At 35.6% G+C, this 21,352-nt stretch overlaps 1 long non-coding RNA gene across 1 annotated transcript in view; it reads left to right on the top strand.

Moving 5' to 3' along the window:
- The first annotated feature begins 14,525 nt into the window (after positions 1 to 14,525).
- The window catches only part of LOC116171139, a 49,720-nt gene continuing 42,893 nt past the window's right edge, over positions 14,526 to 21,352 (top strand). The window contains exons 1-2 of the long non-coding RNA XR_004145378.1: positions 14,526 to 14,613; positions 15,218 to 15,245. This is a non-coding gene — a long non-coding RNA (uncharacterized LOC116171139). The remainder of the gene's footprint in view (positions 14,614 to 15,217; positions 15,246 to 21,352) is intronic.

The following is a 21,352-nucleotide window of genomic DNA, read 5'->3' as shown; positions in this document are numbered from 1 at the left end:
TACCTACATAATTGGTAAAAAGCAATCATAACAACCCTACAGTTATTTGCTCTTGGTTATATCATTATATGTAACCTTATAGGTTATTCGATATTTTGTAACGAAATTTGCAAAGAATGAAAGAAGTTCTTCTTTGAAAACTTTGCCTTGATTGGTCAAATTTGTTCAAAGCCATCACATCAGGGGGATTTTCTTCGAAAAATTTCCCTAAAAAAATCATAAAGAGCAACGAGCGACAAACACAGACGGGCGGAGAGAAAGTCCAAGTTAGTCGAAGGATTTCCAAACAACTTTGGGCCCAAGACTCCTTTTTCAAGATGAATTGATACCTCACATCCCTAATGCCAAATATATTAGGTACTTCAGGTACCAGAAGGCCAAGCTGACAGGTGGTTGGAAAGACTACAAGAGTACGATTTTGTAACAGAACATCGCGCAGGACGAAACCATCGTAATGCCGATGTCTTATCTAGAAGACCATATCCTGAGGACGAAAACCCTGGTTACGGTGCGGGAACGGATCTACTGGGTGAACTACAAACACATTGTGAAGGAACAAGCAACGGACTATTAGGGAAGAAAAAAGCACCAATGAGTCAATATAATGTAGGTAGCCCATTGTATCGCAGGCCTCTTCCTGGAGACACATCCTGGAAACAATTAATACATCTTGGGGACCATAGACTAATTCAGCAAATTGACAGAAGCGTATGCTCTACCAAATCAACTGTGGGAGACGTTCTGGTGAAAGAACTTTTTGACAGATCTGGAGTACCCCTGGAACTACACCCTGACCAGGGACGAAATTTTGAGTCGGCGCTATTCCAAAGCCCGTGTCAACTATTTAGCATTCGCACGACCAGAAACCACTGCTTTACACCCACAGTCAGGCGGAATGGTAGAACGAATGGATAGGACAATGGGAAAGTACTTGTCAAAAGTTCTGTCCGACCACCAGCGTGATTGGGATCAATATCTGCATTGGTTCCTGGTGCAGGAAACTGCAGGACAAAGCCCGGCTTCGGTGCTGTTTGGCCGAGAACTCCGGTAGCCGTGGAAAACCTGTTACAGAAATTGGGCGCCATCCATGACAAAGTTCGCGATAATGTGCAATTAGACAGAATGAAAATACAGTACAGGAACAGGGGCGATTCCTGTATTATGTGGTAACAAAAGAGCGGTCTTGTGATAAGTCTAGCTCTACGAAGATTTTTTGAATGCGCTACAGCACTTAAAACAATAAATTCATGGAGTTACCAAGTTGGACATTCCAATGATCGGATGCGGTCTTGATTGGTGCATCCTGCTCAATTAGATGGTGGTGGTATTCCAGGACACCAAGACTGTAAATTTATGTGAGTCTACGAATGATATCAATCAGTGATAATGATGACTGTAGGGAAAGGGTCAATTTTCCTTTTACAGCTGCTACATTCCATAGCGTTCTTCAGAAAACGAATGTGTTATAGGTTGACGGTTTTGGGGGAGAATGCATCACCGAGGGATCTGGGTGCATATGAGTTAAAGGAAAATTCAATGACCCTTTCCCTACAATCATCATTATTACCATGAGATCATTCGTATACTCATATAAACAAAGTCTTCGTATACTGGGGGGGGGGGGGTCTTCCATACTCCCCCCACCCCGGTTCTATGTTCGATGGCATTTTACCGAGAACTGGACTTACAGTGGTCAGACCGGCGGTTTTGGGTGAGAACGCAACACCGGGGGAATGGGGGGTGTGGATTACCCTAAAGGAAAATTCAATGAGATTTTCTCTACAATCATCATTATCATTATTATTATTATTTTTTAAGAATTAAAAAAAATTGCCATTGTTTGCGTTTCGTCCGTCGGTTCGTCCGGACCCACTTCTGTCGTTTCGAACTACTTCTAGGGGAATGGTCCCAGAGTCCTGGAATTTTTGCAATAGGTAGCCTATACCTTGAAGGTGTACCAGACAGCAAAACCAGGTAAAGGTGATGTTCAATTCTTTCCAGAAAATGGAAAGCAACCACGCTCTAGCGCACAGTACTATTTCCATCTAGACACCTGCATTGCATAAGTTAAATAGAGATCCCGTGTCTATGAGAGACTTTTTTGAGGACATTTACCAAAACAAGATAATGCGTTCTCCTAGGGGAGAATTTTCCGCGATCGAATACTCCGGGAAGATGGCAAAAATATTTCAGAGCGAGCCATAATTTGTGACCGGAGCTAATAAGTTTGGGAATTAAAGAAACCTGCCCTGAACTACACATACTTTTTCGTAACAGGTGAGACGTCGCCCCTTAGAAAATTTTCCAAGGGAACTACCAATTTTCAGTGGGTCATTCAAGAGCAGTACTCCGGGACAATTTCTCGAAGGCGAACTGTTCACAGCTAGCAATAATTGCAATTTCTCTTTTCTTTTATTTTTGTCCGTATTAAAGACATTGAAAGCTCGCCCCGGTAAATCTCCTCCCTTGGAATATCAGCTACCTATTTAATTCTAGGTTCGTTTCTATTTATGTGAGAAGATTATTGACTACTCGACAAGGAAAAGGCCATCCGAGACCATACTGTTACTTGGGTAGGTATAATAACGTTTTTTTTTTACTAAATCCACTATTTCGCAATTTTGTGAGTAGAACTGTGTTAATTTGCAAGTCGCAGAAACAATTTTTGAGTTAATTTATAAACAAATAGAAACTTTCCAAGAACATCAACTGTCAAATCTATTACATGCACGAAGAAAGTTTTCTTAAGCGCCAATGACGCAATTGCATGAGTAAGTAAAGAATTGGGACAACACTTGTTATTAAAGCCGTCGTAAATTTCATGCAAATAGTGTAGGTGAAGATAACTTAAGAAAACCGGGGTTTTACCTCCGTTTTTGTCGGGTGGGCTTCGTAATATCCAACATAAAGTAGAAAAAAAAACGTACAACAGTAAATTATAGTACGCTACCATAAAGGGTTGACCTATATCCTGTTAAATACAGGATCTTCAGTTAACCGTTCATTATGTAAAGATCGATGCCTTTTATTAACAAAGGCATAGGCTATGTACCGTTGGATGCAGTTGGTATAAAAAATCGTTTAACTTTAATACCTTTATTATGGCAGTATTTCATACTTTGATTGCTTTACGGTTTGATGTTGACATATGCTGAATAAGGGTAGGTATACCGTGAATATATCACAGCTGGTTTCTGAAAGCCGGAGGGTCGATTTTTTCAGAAATTTTATAAACAGTCCTCTCTTTCATTGCATGTTTAAAATAATCAAATATATCTCGGCTAGTTTTAGTTTTTATTAGAAGATCTGTCTACCTATATTGGAGTACTGCAACCCACAATTTATACCACCGAGTTATCCTTATAACACCTTTCTTTGTCTCGTGACGTCGACCCTGAAAAAATATTGGTATGGATATTAATATTAATCTACCCAACAGATGTGAAGTGTTCAGAATTATAAAACCACAAACAATTGATTTTAGCCTAAATCGTTGGTGGTGCGTTTGTATGCCTGTTGACCGAAACTGCTGTGTAAGTTAAAGATCATGTGCAGAGACCCGGCGGAGAGGAGAACTAAAAACCTAGGTCCACATGGCCCAAAATTCACAAATTTTCTTTTAATCTACAAATCTTATTCAGTTTTTTTTTAATTTTAGAAGGGGTGCGAGCGGGTCAAGCTTGGAAATTTTTTTTTAATTCCGCAGATTCTAAAAAAACACTTTTATTTTAGGATCAGGGTAGAGGAAACGTTATTTTCCCTATACTAAATAACGCAAAATAACGTTTTTTTGGCAAATAACCAGAGAGCCACATGTAAAGAAAAAGCTAAATAACCTAATGCGGCAAGTAAAACGTGAATTAGACGAACATCGAATAAGTGAGTATAGAAAACACATTCATGACTTGCAACCGCAGGATCCGACAATGTGGCGCACCACTAAACGTATACTAAAGGAACCACATGTTATTCCTGTTATAAAACTAAACAATAAGTTATATCACACAGATAAAGAAAAATGTGAAACATTCGCACAACACTTAACTGAAACCTTTACAACCCCAATAACCTCCATTCCAACTACGACAGTTAATGAAATCGAAAATGAAGCCAATCAAAATTTTCCACCCGATCCAGGCGAAATACAACCAATAGAACCTATTGAAATAACAACAATAATAGACCAACTACCCAACAGGAAGGCACCAGGACATGACAGAATACCAAATTCTCTACTTAAAAACTTGCCATTAAAATCAGTAATGTACATTGTCGCAATCTTTAATACATGCCTACGTATCGGATACTTTCCCTCCACATGGAAATACGGTCACATACTCCTATTCCACAAACCCGGCAAGAAGACCACCGATGTGAATGGATACCGACCCATCAGCCTATTGCCAACACTCTCAAAAGTATTTGAGAAAACAATACAGAGTCGTCTACTCAAACATGTCTCCGAAACCAAGATCATCCCAAACTTCCAATTTGGTTTCCGCCGCAAATATTCTACCATTCACCAACTAAGCCGCATCACGGAATACATTGAGGGAGGGTTCGAAAGTAAAATGTATACAGTGGCAGTGTTTCTTGACGTGCAACAAGCTTTTGACCGAGTCTGGACGCAAGGATTGCTCTACAAACTACTAAAAATAAATACTCCAAATTACCTACTTCATATAATACGATCATTTCTGACTAATCGCACTTTCTCAACAGTTATCAACTCAGAAGTATCAGACATTAAGCGAATCGAAGCGGGAGTTCCTCAAGGGTCGATTCTTGGCCCGATCTTATTTAATATTTTTGTTCACGATATCCCAGAAACCGATAACATCTCAGTAGGTATGTTCGCCGACGACACCGTTATAGCAACACAAAATCACAGTTTAGACACAGCAGTAATTCAACTTCAAAACGGCATTAATGTAATTAGCAGCTGGTTTTCCAAATGGAGGTTACAACTAAATTCAGTTAAGACCGAAGCAAAAATCTTCACATTGAGACGAGTATCTAACCCACCCAATATTGTACTGAACGGTCAACTAATACAGTGGAACAATGCTAACAGCGCCGTAAAATACCTGGGCATATATCTGGACAAAACCCTCAAATGGGGATATCATATTAACAAAAAATTAAACGAGGCCAACACGCGGTTATTAAAACTCTACCCTGTGATAAACAAAAACTCACCACTAAAAATCGAATGTGGCACCCTAATATACAAGGCAATTATAAGACCTGTCCTCACATACGGTTGCTCAATATGGGGTAATGCAAGCGGCACGCAACTGAATAAAATTCAAGTTTTTCAAAACCGAGTGCTTAGAATTATCGTAAACGCTCCATGGTACGTCAGGAATGTGCAAATCCACCGAGAAACCGGGATACCGCTCGTAAATGCTTTTATTAAAACGCTGTATAAACAATACAACACTAAACTACGCATAAGCCCAGCCTGTGAATAAAAAACCTACATACCCGCCTGAAACGAAGATTACCACAGGATATTTACTTATCGGATGGAGATAGTGGATAAACAGTAAATAATTAATAAACAATAACGAATAGTGAATATAAACACATAGTGCTTAAAACAGCGAAAGAGTAATACCTGTGCTACAAGCCTTGAAATAGCCAAATTTGGCTGAACGGGCTTAATAGAATTGTGAAAAAAAAAGTGCAATTCCACGGAATTGAATTGTTCTGAATCTGAACACTAATCGACAGGCGCGTCACAAAGGGGGTTCTGGTGAGGGGAGGGGGAGGGGCACCCCTTGTAGAAATTTGTATCACATAAGTACAAAAAATACTATAGTAAAGAATCAACGCATTTTTTAAATAAATAAGTATAACCCTTGCCTTGCTAAGAAGAATAACATGCGCCCCCCTGCCCCAAGGATACAACCTAGTGACACCCCTGCTAATTACTGGTACTTCTAAAGGAGCAAACTTTCCGGAGGTTAATTCAAGTTTGTTAAAACCTTACATTTGCCGAAACATGTCGCCTTTAATATTTGCTACCTTTGTTTAATAAATTTAAATTTTATGGAGAAGGCTTATCATTTTACTCCATTTCGAGCATCCCGAAAGAATAATAATAATAATAATAATAATCTTGACTTGGTTAAGACCCGTCTCATGTGAAGCATACCACCATGAGTGAGTAAAAAACGACGATAATAATAATAATAATAATAAATGACTTTAATAGACAATTTCTATACTTCTAAATGGCGGAGTTCAGACAGGGATATCATCCGTGTCTGCTCTTCCACTCAACCTTTAATTTATTTTATGTTAGTGTATTTAACTAGACAGGTCATGATACATACAAAAAGTGAAACAAAAAATGGAGTAGTACATTTAAAACTCAAGAATTTGACAATTAAGATGTGGTTTACAAAGTAAGCTGTTAATTGTTTTTAACACGGAAATATTTTACATATTTATTATGTTTTTAGGATGTTTTTAGCAGGAGTCGACGAACACTAACTTTGAATTTATCTGGTACATAACATTTTACATCTGCTGGCAAAGTATTATATACATGAGCAATCGCGTACGAATATGACCTCTGAAATATTCCTTTTTTATGCTGCGGAATGGTTATGTGGTCTTTACGGCGAATGTTAATGTTATGTACATCTGTGCGAAAAGTTATTTTGTTATAAAGATAAGGAGGTGACTTAAAGGTTACGATTTTGTGAAAAAGAACGGAAGCACGAAGTAAGCGTCTTTTCTCCATGTTTAACCATTTAATTTCTGATAATTTATGTGAAATGGGTAGCCTTCTCCTGATACCAAAGATTAGTCTTAGGCACGATTTTTGTACAACCTCTATCCTTCTAGAATTACGGTCAGTGAGACAAGGGCCATACACTGTAGAACAGTGGCTGAAATGCGAAAGAACCAGAGAATTACATAATAGAATTTTTGAATTTGAATTTAGAAGGTGCTTAATCCCATAAATATACCCCAATCCCGCGTAGGCACGTTGTATACACACCTTGATATGTTCCTCAAATCTTAAAGTAGAGTCTATAATTAAACCAAGGTTTTTAACATTATTAACAAATGACAAAGACTGATTGTTGATTTGAATATTTAACTTAGATATTATCTGTTCCCGATTGAATAAATTATGTGTTGAGCCAAATAAAAGAATTTTACTTTTCTCCGCATTTATATGCAGAGAGTGATCTGTGGCAGATTTAATAAAGTTGCTTAGATCCGTGTTAATAATCGCATTAGCGGTATCGATGTTGCACTCTTCAAACCCATAATATAATTGGGTGTCATCCGCGTAGGCGTGATAGTTTACGTGTTTTATTGAAGTAGATCTGGGAAGTATAAATAGAAAACAAAAGAGGCCCAAGTATTGAACCTTGAGGAACCCCACAGTGGATCGATTTGCGACTAGAGGCTAATTCATTATTGACAACTATTTGGGCTCGGCCATGTAAATACCTTGATAGTAATAATATAGAATTTTTTCCTAAACCTATGTAATGCAATATGGAGACTAAAATGTTATGATTAACCGTATCAAAGGCTTTCGTGAAGTCTATAGAATTAAAACTATAATCTTATTTTTGTCCATATCAGTAATGATGTCATTTGTAACCTTTAATAGTGCAGTTTCACAACTATAACTACTTCTGAATCCAGACTGTAAACAAGGCAAAATGTTAAATTTCGCAAGGTGTGACTCTAATTGAAGGTACAACACTTTTTCGTATATTTTTGATAATACTGGCAGTATACTGATAGGTCTCAGATCTGACAAGTTCTCGGGATTACTTTTTTTAGGTAGAGGATGCACCATGGAAACTTTCCAACAATCTGGGAATACCGAATGTTCCAATGAAAAATTTATTAAATGTATTAAAACAGGGAGCACTGCAGAGGGACAGCACAGTTTCAACATTTTTAAAGATATGTCATCTATTCCCGCCGTATTTGACTTAATTGAGTTAATAATTGTAAGAATACTGTTTGCATCAATCATGGTAAATTCAAATTTATCTCCTACTGGCACGACACAGTTTGGTCTATAAAAATGTACTAAAGTACTGTTGTCTTTCGACTTATTTTTCACCGAAGATATAAAAAAATCATTTATGTCATCGACATTATCAAAATGAGAGGGTAATTTAGTGTCCTTATTTTTATGTGCAAGACCTAGGTTTCCTAATTCTTTGTAAATATTAGTTTTGAGAGAAATATTTTTCAGTTGATATTCAAGGTACGCCCGTTTCTCTTTTATAATGGCAGTATTCACTAGGTTTCGTAACATTTTATAGTATCGCCAGTGACCAGCATCCTTGGTTTTACGAAATTATGGATGGATGAATGGATACCCAACAAGAAATACCCTGTAGCTGGCGGCTTGAAGGTGTTGACAGGTCACCTAAGGAAAGTATTCAGAATCGTTCTCTGACCAAACCACAATATTGTACCTGAACCAATAACTGCATCGGATGCTCCTCCTGGAGATGACCAGACCAGCATCTGGTACGGTAGCTACTGATGTAGAGGCATCTGGGCAGAGCTGTAGAAGACTGTCTCCCACAGTGAGCAGCGTCTGCTCAGCCGCCTCTTCCGCCGTGAACGTTATAAGGAAGGTGTCATTTCAGGATGTTCACTATTTCCGTCTTCCTCTGATGGAATATATCGGAAGTGATGGTGATGCTGCAGTCTTTCACTACATGTAAGAACCAGTCATTCATTTATTCTTTTATTAGTAAATCTATATACAGCAAATTTAAACGTAAAAATAAATATGTGTATAAGAAAAGGATGTCGATCTCGGAAACAGTAGAAGATAACGACAATGGTCAAACTAGGGAGAATTACGCAATATCATACTTTAAAAAGTCAGAAAATTCCGATTATTTCCGAAGGAAAATCGAAGTTTGCGGATTTGGTTTTTATTTTTTCGTAATGTTATTTGAACAGATACAGAAAAAATACTTGCTCCTAGTCATTTTTGAGCTCTACAAGACATCGTTGAAAGATTTGCAATAAGTACAAAAAATCAAAACGTTGGAAACTGTTGGTTTCTACAGTATGGTGGACCAGCGCACAACGCCATAATCGTGCGAGGTTCTGGCTTGTAATGGACAAACACAAGCTAATTAGTAATTACCATCACCATCACGTCTAAATACATATTCCTAAATCCCAATGTTACGCAATATGTATTTTCTGTTTATATTTGGCAAAACGTTTATATGGTTGTAATATATAGACAAAATTAATTGGCATATATATAAAGTATATACGTAGTTCGCAACATTTGAATGTCTATTATCATAATTTAGCAAAAAACATTTTACATTACAACAGACCCGTTACATTCTTGGTAGTTCGAGGTCAAACCACGCGTAGGGTTACAATTTCCAACAGGACCACAACATGAATTCCAAGCGAAATTATGACCGAGAAGATTCGCTCAAATTATCTTCCATTAGAACATCTCTGCTCTATTAACAAATCGGGCCAACCAAAAACTTATCCACTCCATAATCATAGTACGCTTATCAATTTATTATTATCATGTGGTTCGAGTATGAAGGTGCGTGTTTTTTATCGGATTAGGAATCAATGTCTAAGTGAAATCGGATCCTCTTATAATTATTTAATTGTTATAATTATTCAGAACGCGAGTAAAAGTAGATTCACTAACCGTAACAAAAATATTTCAATATTATACAGTAAATTTTAATTACTTTACCTTTACTTACCCACATTATAAATACTGCAGGTACGCATGGGTCTTTTGGAGCCATGAGAATGTGTCTAACGCGCTACTGTTCACGTCTGGTCCTAGATTTTCTGCCTTACTTTTTGACAATTGCATTATTCTCTTACCTGTACAGGTACTAAAATTTGTTACGGTGTGTGACGAAAACGTTTTGGTCATAAAACGTTGACCAGTGTCGGGCAGGGAACAAAAACCACACTCGGTGCGTTGAACTCCACGTTGCACGCCGATTTTTTGGCGTATAATAATAAAATAAATCAGTCGTTGCCCTCATATAAACAAATACGTCCTTGATGATATAAATGAATGGATTTAAAACAATTTGCACGTTACCGTAAAGTTGACAACCTTGGTATATAAATCTTGACCATACTCAACGGGCTTTTCGTAGATGCAATGTAACGGGTTATAAAATTTTACTATGAAATACTCGTATTCTTTAAATTATTGTTATTTTCACCTCATTTCTTATTGTATGAGACTTTCGTTCTATACTTTCATCAAATTTTGTATAATACGACTAGCTACCATGCAGATTGGGCTTCCCTTTACGGTAAACAGGAAAGCGTATTTTTCAATTTTTTCCTACTACTATCTCTGCCATAATATTTTTAAACTTGAGCGTTTGATCCTCACCCCAATCATCTGGACAATTATAGAAATATATAAATACAGAAAAAAAAAACAGAAAACAGTAAACAAATTGTGGAAGATGTAAAGGAGAAATCTAGAATCGCCCTCTGAGCAAGGGACTCAAGGTGTTATTAATAATCTATGAAATAATGGAATCAAATATTGCCGTAGAGCAACAAAGATACCGTGCGTCAGTTTTTCGCGTCTCTAAGGCAATATACTCTCCCGTTACCGTACTACCACAAAAAATGGTTACTATTATTTTTCCTGCAGCAGGGGCGACTATAAACTTCATGGGGGGCTGGAGCCCTTAACATACTGCTTGGACTCTTGTTTCGAATCAGGATCATAATGACGAACCCAGGTTTCATCGCCAGTGACAAGTCAATTGATAATTAAATCTGATTCTTCTCCACAGCGCGCCAAGAATTGTTCAGAGCGGACAAGCATTCGGAATGGCACTAACTAACTATTTTATAATGAAATCTTTTTTCCAAAAATTCGTTTCTTGGACAGCTAAAGCGTTTCCACATTTTCACAACAAAATCAGTGATTAAATAACGATTACGACATATTTGTTAAAATGTATACGTAGTGGGTAGTTTTCAAAATAGGCGATGCCGGAATCATATGGATGACTATGATGTAAGAATAACGTAAAAATCAAAACGAAAAGGCCTAAAGATAAGGGTGACGAAATACAATAGAAATAATACCCGAGGTATCGGGAGGGTTGCAGATATAAGTTGCTGTTTGACTTCTTCAGTTGTTAAGTCTTCTAAGACAAGGTAAGTAGACCGCTTCTAATTACTTTTGCTAATGGATAACTCGATTTACTATTATTTCAGTACTCGATTAATATCAACATGTACGCAACAACGACCAAGTGCAAAGCAACAGCACCATATCTTTTATTTATGTTATATTAACAAAATTTGCTAGGTACCATTTTACTATAAGTAGGTAATTGAAATTTTAACTGTTGGGAATTTCTAAATTTATTCCATAACGATAGTTTTGGTGACCGGATCGTTCACAAACTATTGAATGTATCAAACTCGGGGGTTTCAATTTCGAAATCATGAAACTGAATACAAATGTTCTGGACCCAGAACCGATCAACGATCAAGGGAATATCATTATTGTCAAAACTACATTTTAAATACTAAACATCAAGTGTTTATTTCGTATTATTTTGCGATAATTTCGGTTTTCCCTTTTAGAGATTCCTGTAAAGTGCCCAAACTAATAGTTGTCCGTCCAGTAACCGCGTTTGATTGTTTTTTGAATTTGCAATATCAACAATAGATTGTCGTCTTCTCATTTAGTGCCATCTTGCAACAAAGAAGTAGTTATTTGATAATAAGGAGACAAGAAAACCTTTCTTCATAGCCATTCTTTAGTTAGAACGTCATTAACATACATTTACGTCTTTCTGTTTTATATATAATCGGGAATTATCCCATTTTCCGGTCAATTTTTCACATGTTTTAATATCCTATGTCCTATTCCCAGGGAAGAGTAATCCAACACACCAAAAATCACTAAAGTCGGTCCTGCCGTTCTTCAGTTATAAGATTACAAACACATTTCTGTCATACTGCTTTATATATATAGTTTAATATTTATAATCGGGAATTTTCTCATGTTTCGGTCAAATTTTCACATGTTTTAATATCCTATGTCCTATTCCCAGGGAAGAGTAATCCAACAAACCAAAAATCACTAAAATCGGTCCAGCCGTTCTTCAGTTATAAGATTATAAACACATTTCGGTCTTACTGTATTATATAATTATATAGATTCTGGTTATGTCCAGTAGCAAGCAATTGTTTAGATATTTTATTTGATAAATATCTCAGGGGTTACTATGAGTCGTAGGACGTCATCAGAGGGAGGTTTGCCCATCTACTTTATCAGTGGCTATTAATTTGAGAAATTTACCATCCTTAAGCGCCTCCAAAAGTCCAAAGAATTAATTGAGAAATGTTTAACTAATACCTGATGCAACTCCGGATAAAAAAAAAAGAAAAATTTAACATGAACACACTTCTTTAGCTCGGATTTTTGGCTCGATTAAACACAATACTAACAATTTATAGATGACACAAATTTATTTGGCATCCATCAATGAAAGCTGAAAGAAATATAGACACTCCGGGCCAGATAACACATGTACTACGCAACAAGCGATCGATTAAGCAAATTAAATTTAAATAAAGTTTTAATTAGGTACCTTAAGTTAATTAAGCCTAATCATCCGGTCATTCAACAAACACAAAGTACAAAAACCCGATGCTTTGGAATTTCACTTCTTTGCCTTTATTTAAACCTCGATTTAGACGACATTGACTTCGTTGATTACAATTATAGTATTGGTCCTTTGATGGTGAACAAAAATCCCTTTAACGGGTATTGGGAAACTTCATCCGTTTCCGTTTAACTCGCTTTATCAACTTGCTTATGATTTTCCTTCGACACTAATTATTCTTGGAGGCAAGCCACTTTCTTGTGCCAATACGCGCGACCATTCTTTGGGGCGAATCATGTTTGTGAACGAATTTTCTTTGCACATCTGTAAGACTCATCTTCATTCCGACAAGGACGAAATTACTTGCAGCTTGCAGGGGAGTTTTCTTCAGGGAGAATCATTTTTGGGGCGAATGTTTGGGGGAGAAACAGACGAGCTCACCTGGGGACGAGATTCCTTTAGTGCGATCTTGTTCTTTGGAAAGGAGCAGCTTTTGAAACGAGCGGAATTTACTTACGAACGAGTTTCCTTTTAGGAAAGGATATTTGGTGGCGAATTTTCTTGATAAATATCGCGGGGAAGGTCAGAAAAGGAACTCTATTTGAGCAGTGTGCTACAATAACATAGGCACAGCATTTAACCCATAGTATTTCATTGATTATTTACTAGAGCCAGGGTTGCTATCAACACTTCAAAAGATCATTCATCAAATCGTACTCAGAACTCACTGTCCATTATTCTTCGTGAAAATTATACTTCAACGGTCACTAAGCAAAATTTTATTGTATATAGTTTTCAGATGACCCTTAGTAGCCATTTTGGTCTGATTCTACTGATTCAAACTATCTAGCGTGTTTTTGGAAAAGGCAGGATTTATTGTTCAAGTGCGCAAACAAATTTAATTATCGATTCAGAATAGCGAAATATGTTTCTATGGATAGCTTATCAATTACGAAGGGGTAATTCTTTTCTTGCTGGTTGGAAATATGGGTTAAAAAATAAAGCTACACTTTCAGCTAAATACGTAGGTAACGAATCAAGTGGAGTAGGTTTTTTGAGGCCAACTGAAATTATTTTTTACCATAAAAAAGCGTTTAAAGAAATTTCAATTTGTTAAATTGATTAACGTAAACACATAGCGATAATCTTGAAAGTGACCATACGGTTATGTTGATAGCGCGTGACGCATACCTTGCACCTGCATTGTTATCGTTTATTTCCAACAGATTTACTTCCAAATCGGAAATCAGTTGTGAATCGGACGTTAAATGCGTAGAATGTAGTGTAGTTCGACAGTGACATTTTGTGATTTCTCTCCGTTTTGCTTCCTGATCTTTCAGCTTGGGGTACGTTTTTTGATATTATAACTAAATTTGATTCTTGATCGACATGTTTCTTTGAATCTTCAACTGTATCTTTCAAAATTTGTTCTGAAATACTTATTTGCATTGGCTATCTTTGCTATAAGCGCTACAATGATTAATAAAAGAAAACGAAATTCTGATGCAAAATTTTAGAACACGAATCCTTAGATTTTGGTAACTGTGTAGGTATATATTTTAATTAAAAATCCTTCTTTGTAAATACCAAATGAATGCTTTCTTTACCTGGACAAACTAAGGTTGATTGTCTTTCTCATAATTTGCCGTTTCCATTGACTTTTTTTAAAACAAGCAAAATAATTTTTAGGATCCCTGTCACAGAATCATTTTGTTCAATTCGTCAATTTGATTAACGTAAACAACTAGCGTAATCTTCAAAGTGACCGTACGGCTATGCTGATAGCGCGTGACGCATACCTTGCACCTGCATTGTTATCGCTTATTTGCAACAAATTTACTTCCAAATCGGAAATCAGTTGAGAATCGGACGTTAAATGCGTGGAATGTGGTGTAGTTCGACAGTGAAATTTTGTGATTTTTTACCGTTTTGCTTCCTGATCTTTCAGCTTGGGGTACGTTTTTTGATATAACACCTAAATTTGATTCTTGATCGACATGATTCTTTAAATCTCCAACTGCATCTTTCAAAATTGGTTCTGACCTTCTGACATACTTATTTACTTTGGCTATCTTTGCTATAAACGCTACAATGATTAATAAAAGAAACCGAAACTCTGATGCAAAATTTTAGAACACGAATTCTTAGATTTTAGAAACTGTGTATATTTTAATTAAAAACCCTTCTTTGCATACCAAATGAATGTTCTATTTAACTGGGCAAACTTAGGTTGATTGTCTTTCTTATAATTTGCATTTCCATTGACTTTTTTGAAGACAAGCAAAATAATTTTTAGGATCCCTCTTACAGAATCAATTGGTTCGAACTTACGCAATCAGTCGACGTATTAGCGGTTTTAAATTCCTCGTTTTTAAGTTTGAGAGTGCGGGATATTATAATTGTATCTAGGTATATAGATAGTACCTCATGCTATTTGCGATTGTTGCTTTGCCCTCCAAATTGCAAGTGCAAACGTTGTTGGATGTTTCTAATGCAGAATTTTTTTTTATAAATAAACGTTTAATGTAAGTTTAATTTAAATGTAGAATTTGTTTCAGAAACTACACCAAGGAAAATTATTAATGGGTAAGTGTTTGAGATACTACGATTCTTGGTGGTGGTATGTGGGAATCAACGACTGTAATTTGTTTTATAATTTCGTCGACAACTGATCTCTTAGAAAAAGGGAAACGTATATGTAACCTGTTTTTGGATGAATTTCTATCCAGGTATATCACACGTAGTGATAATAAACACATTATTAGGTCTCTGATTAAGATTTTTGGATCTTCTTTGTAAGATTTGCTTATACAAATGAAATTAGTTGAATGGTACCATTCACCAATTGTACTCCAGTTGGTGTGTATTCTAAGATTCGATTTGATCAATGAGAACTAGTTATTAAGGAAACCGAAAAGTAATTAAAGAAAACTGAATATCTACAATCTTCAAAATTTGAACACTCTCATTTCAGAAAAATCATCATTCTTTTATTCGTATCTACCTACAACATCCCTTTCAATACACAAAATTCGAAAGGATGAGAGGCAGGAAAGCAGCCACTTTGAACTGTTCAATCTCTAACCCTTTCTTGTATGCTTTGAAAACGACGATGTATACACTATTCAAAATATTGCAACAATTGACCCACAGGTATTATTTTATTTAAATTTTCACTTAATTTCTTTTTAAAAGTTTAGCCACCAAGTTAAATCTGTTTCACAGCGATTTTCATATCAAGTTATCAATCACACATAACTGCACCATGAAGGATCGGGGCTAAGTCATAATTAATATCTTCATTCATAATGCGATTTTCAATCTTCTTAGCGCATTTTCCAACTCATATTGGAAGGCGCTATTATGGCCACTTTCTTCGTCCGTCTGTCCGTCCGAGGCCTTAACTACTACAGCTTTCAAGATATTCAGTTCGTTCACCTCAACCAAGAAAAATCTTGGCGATGCGCAGACTGCGCAATGTCAACTTTCTATTTATGAATATATTTCTTTGAAATGCTTCCAGTAAAGACAAGCATATCGCATACTTTAAACATCAGGTGTGTGTATGCGCAGATTGTTTTTTATATGTAAGAATATTTATGTAGCCACACATTGTAGCAACCCTTGCATTTACACACCGTAGTAAACTATCCTATTATTTTTTTATTTATTATTTATAGTTTTGCCTAATGATTATTAACGAGCTCCTAGCGAGTTTATAATTTTGCAGTGTCTTTCCGTCTGTCCGTCCGTTAGCACGATATCTCGATAACGAATGGACCGATTACGATAAAATTTAGTAGATGGATTCTTTATCAAATTTTTAGATCGGAGTTCGTGAATTAGCAATGTAGCCCAAAAAATAAGGAAGGCCCTTTAGACATCTCCGTGAGTTATGAACCGAATTGCATGAAATTCAATATGCGCATAGCTTTAGCTATATCAAACCCAATTCCAAAAATTGAGCCTAATCGATCAACATTCACAGTGTCCTTTTCGCATCTCGACCATTTATAAACCGAATTGCAAACTTTTTTATTTATGAAGTATTTAAATGAAATTTGATATAATTATAGCCACTTGGAATAAAAGCAAATATAACGCCAGTGTCAAAATTTGGTTTTGCGCATGCGCAGTGCCTACTTTCTTATTTATGGAGGCATTCCTATGAAATTTGATACATAGCCACTTGGAATAAAAGCCAATGTAGCGCCATTTTCCAAATTTGGTTTTGTGTAGGATGTGCAGTGCCAACTTTCTTATTTATGGAAGCAATTAAATGAAATTTCATACATATACACTTTAAATAAAAGCAAAACTAACATCAGGTTTAAAATTTGGATTTGCACATGCTATAGCCAGGAGCTCGTTTTCTATATTTGTTTAGTTTATTCGATTTGGGGTTTAGTTAGTTTGGGTGGAAAATTTTTCTTTTAAATTTTCTGTTGCACAGTATATGTGAATTCCGACTTTAAATTTGGAATTACGACTTTGAATTCGAAATTCCGACTTTAAACTCGGAATTCGTATTTTTCAGTGTAGGAATTGAATTTTTGTATAAAATTCATAAAACGTTCTGATGAATCTGTGAAATAATTAAAGAAGATCCTGCATCTGGCCTGTTCAGTATTCGTTTCGGGGTGGCGCTTGCTGTAAACTATCCAGCAGAATTTTGCTTCAGTACGAATTTAATACTCAGCAACTAATTCTTCTAAATTCGAATGAATCTTGTACAAACGTACGTTCACTCAATATCAACAGAATTCTTGTGGAACTAACTTGCTAATTTAATAGTAGATACATTTTCTCTTATCGATTACTCCAAGAATACAGAAAAGCGTATCAAACATCAGCCATAAATAAGACATGATTTATTTAATTTACAGAATGAATACTCTCTTTTATATGTACAGGTCGACATGCTGAACACACAATTTGCCATTAAAAGTGCAAATAACCTATAAGTTGTTAAATTAATTGTTAATACTTATTCTGACAATTCGATATTGCGCACCTGGCGATTTTGTTAAAAAGAAAACTTTCACATTAACAGTCGACTAATAGTTAATGCTTTTATTACCTGCAAAGTACAAATTAATCACTTTCCAAAAAATTAAGTTTGCCGATCGTATTAATTGCAATTGCTACTAAAACAATACATTTTGGTAATTAGGGACAGTTTAATTTTCAGGTGAAACCTGTATACAGCTTTTTTTAACTTCACTCATTCAGCACTTTAATAAAATTAATATACCTAACTGTGTTGAATGCATACAAATGACTTTTTCTTGCTTTTCTTATGCAACTTATATGGGTTTATCAGTTATTGGCTGTTGGTTTCGTTCTACTTATCTCATGGGTCTCGGTTGGAGTTGTTCTGCCATTTGGAACAGTAATTTGAATATCCGAAAAAGGCAAAAAACTTATGTTTTTATAACTTACTTACTTCCTTATTAATCGAACGGCTGTATACAATCAAGTATTAATTCTGAAATGATTACGGTATTATTTTAATTTCTATTTCAATTTACACTTCATTCATAGCGATCACCTCGTTAATGAAACGAAAAAACATAATGCAGTGTAACGTTCAACTGATGTATTAAAGTTAAAGGTAGATTGATGCTTCTTATGGATTGAAATACCCTTCTGTCTGCTTAGTTATTGGAACGCACAAAAAATTAGTAAGGGAGGCATTAACATTGGGGTAGTAAATCCCCCCCCCCTTTTATTACGGAAATACACGTTTTGAATCACCAGGAATCTGAATCCAACAAAATCTTGAGGTCTGTCTGCCTGTACTCGCTCATTTCTTGTTAAATGGATGAATCCATTGGATCCAAATTTAGTAGGTACTCATTTCTTTTAATTGGCTGTAAAGGCGTACCTAAAATGGATATGCCTTCTTAATATTTTCAGTAGCTAATTTTGTTTCTAATTTATCAAACATGGCTTTCTACTCTATTTTGATCAAGATACTTAATTATTTGATATTCAAAAAAGTGCATTTGTCAAATGCAGTGCACTGCGATACACTTTGAATTTCAAAGCATATTTTAAACTTAACGTTTTGATTTCCATAGTTTAAGTAAGTAAAAACTTTCTGGAAAAGTCAAAATTTAATAGCAAACGTTAAAATCAAATCACACTCAGTTTCTATTAAAACGTGATAATAATAATAATAGCGATTTAATACCCAACAGAGAAATCTCCAATTATAGGACACAAAAAAAAACGTACAGACAAAAAATACATCTTTTAGAAATAACTACTTGAAATAATTAATATTATTTAACTAATAGCTACAATGACTAGGTATATAAAATAAACAACGTTTCCATTAAATGAAAAAAGAAGATACAAAACTTGAATATATAAAACTTATGCGAAAGAAACAAAAAATAAAACGTGGAATTTCGGTACATGGACAAGAGACAAAAAAACCATATGATATAGAAAGTGTAGATATTAATTATTTACGAATTGTCTTTAAAAAAAACCTTTTACCTGCTGTTTTTTAATTCGGAAAAAGAGTTGCAATGTATATCACCTTCATTTGCAACGACATTAAAATTATTACATACGATTTTACTCTCTATTGTGTAGCAGCTTATGTAAAAAGTTAAAACCAAAAGTTAGCCTATACGTGTTTCTAGTGAATCGAGTTCGAACCTTGCGGCAAGAACTGCATTGTCACAATCTTTTGATCTGGATAAACGCCATCACATTTAAACGACAAGTGATCTAATAAAGTTGTGATTAAACAACCTTTTGTAACCGAAGCCCTTAAATAGTTAGGGTAACGCAATTTAAATGCTAGATGTTAGGGAGTATAGAGGGTGTTTTCATTAAATGGTCAGCTCCGAAAACAATTTTTTATTAAAACCATCAGTAGATCGTGGGACCTGTACGAAGAACTCGATGACTCGAACTGTCTTGATAAATAAAATTTCGGTGGCTGCTCGGACGGTAGAAACTTTTAACTTTCACAAAGCAGACTAACTTTTTCTGAATACCGACAAAACGTTTTTAAAACTTTCCACAAACATTTACTACTTCGCTTGACGATAACTAAACAAATAGGGTAAACTCCCCGAGAAATTAGCGTAAACCAAAGTACACGCTATTTTTACCGTCGCGAAAACTAACAGCTAACAGCAGCAGCCTCGTTTTTACGTTGACTGTAGGATTTAAGGAACACCGCTTCCACTAATCTCCTTCTTCGGGATTTTCAAAAACACCGCCAAGCACGATTAGACTTGATAACGCCAGCTTTCAAGGGACTCACTTACACCGAAAATGGCGCATAACGTAAAACACCTAATCTCTCCTAACAGTGATAAGCACACGTGCGTTAATTAAATTCATCGCAACTGACTAGGATGTGACCTTTTTCAAATAATGCAAACTTGACGAGAAGTGTCTAACTTAAAGGCATCTTATATAAATAGAATAAATCACAAAAGGGAAAATTTAAACAAGAAAATAATACGCAATTACAAACAATTCTAAAAAGGAAAAACAGACACTGAGAATCAACAATTTCAAGTACAATAACCCAACTTTGTGCTTATTTGTAAATAATCTTTCAGGCTTACACTTAATAAATTGAAATATTCTCATATACAGGGTGTCCCGTCATTATTTTCGGTGTTTAGGCCGAAATAACGTCTACATGACGTTATTTACACAACAGTACTTAAACTCAAATTAGGTAATAAGTTACATGGACCATTGGGTAATGAACAACTTTTAAATGCACTGAATAATCTTACACTCTAACCATTGCTCATCATTCAACCGGCGTAGATTACGGATATGGACCCTTTTTCCTAAAAGATAGAAAAGGACGCGGGTGCAAAACATTTAAGGTTGGGTTTGCCTCTTTATTTGAGTCATCATCAAGGCAATTCACCTTGAAATTCTAGAAGACAGCGGCTCTAGCAGATGAAATTTCAAATTTTTTAGTTGATAACAAGACTGAGCTTGGTTCGTGAGCTATGGTTCAAGGAATATCGGGACAACGTCACAAATGTTTTCTGACACTCTTCCCAATCTTAAAATAGGACAGTTGATCTTAATCAAAGACATTAACGGCCGGTTGCAGGAAAGCGAATTATAATCAAAATCCTAGATTATTTGCCAAATCTGAGATTAAACAAGAATTTTGACATTTGATTGGCTGCATACTGCAGTATAAAGCCAATCAAATGTCTTAATGCCGGATTATACAATAATCCTGGATTTTTTTGTGCAACTAGCCGTAATTTGTCCGTTAAGCCATACCATGAAAATTTCAGGCCGGCCCAAGATAGTGTCATACGTGTTATAACAGTGAAACATCACGCCCAAGGTGGAAACAGTACCATATTAATTTTTAAACTGTACATTGATTGTTTCATATGTATTTGTGTAATGTGTCGAAATATATTACAAGGTGGGGGCATGTATGCGCCAATCACCCTAGCTTTGAACTAATAACGATAATACCAAAACGTCAACTAATATAAACAGAATTCAGTCGTCGATCAATGGGTAAATAAATTTTGTAATTTGCAACAAATTACAGAAGGTGATTAGTCTGGAAAACTGTAACCAGTGTAAACAGTTATTAATCAATCCAGTGTGCACATGGGTAGCTACATTGTAAAAAATGACTAATAGACATGTAATTAAAACTGGAGTAGAGAAAG

Source organism: Photinus pyralis, unplaced genomic scaffold (assembly GCF_008802855.1).
Source record: "Photinus pyralis isolate 1611_PpyrPB1 unplaced genomic scaffold, Ppyr1.3 Ppyr1.4_LG5, whole genome shotgun sequence".
NCBI classification, from domain to species: Eukaryota; Metazoa; Arthropoda; class Insecta; order Coleoptera; family Lampyridae; genus Photinus; species Photinus pyralis.
The sequence above is the reverse complement of the archived record's forward strand: the minus strand, read 5'-3'. Positions and strand labels throughout refer to the sequence as shown.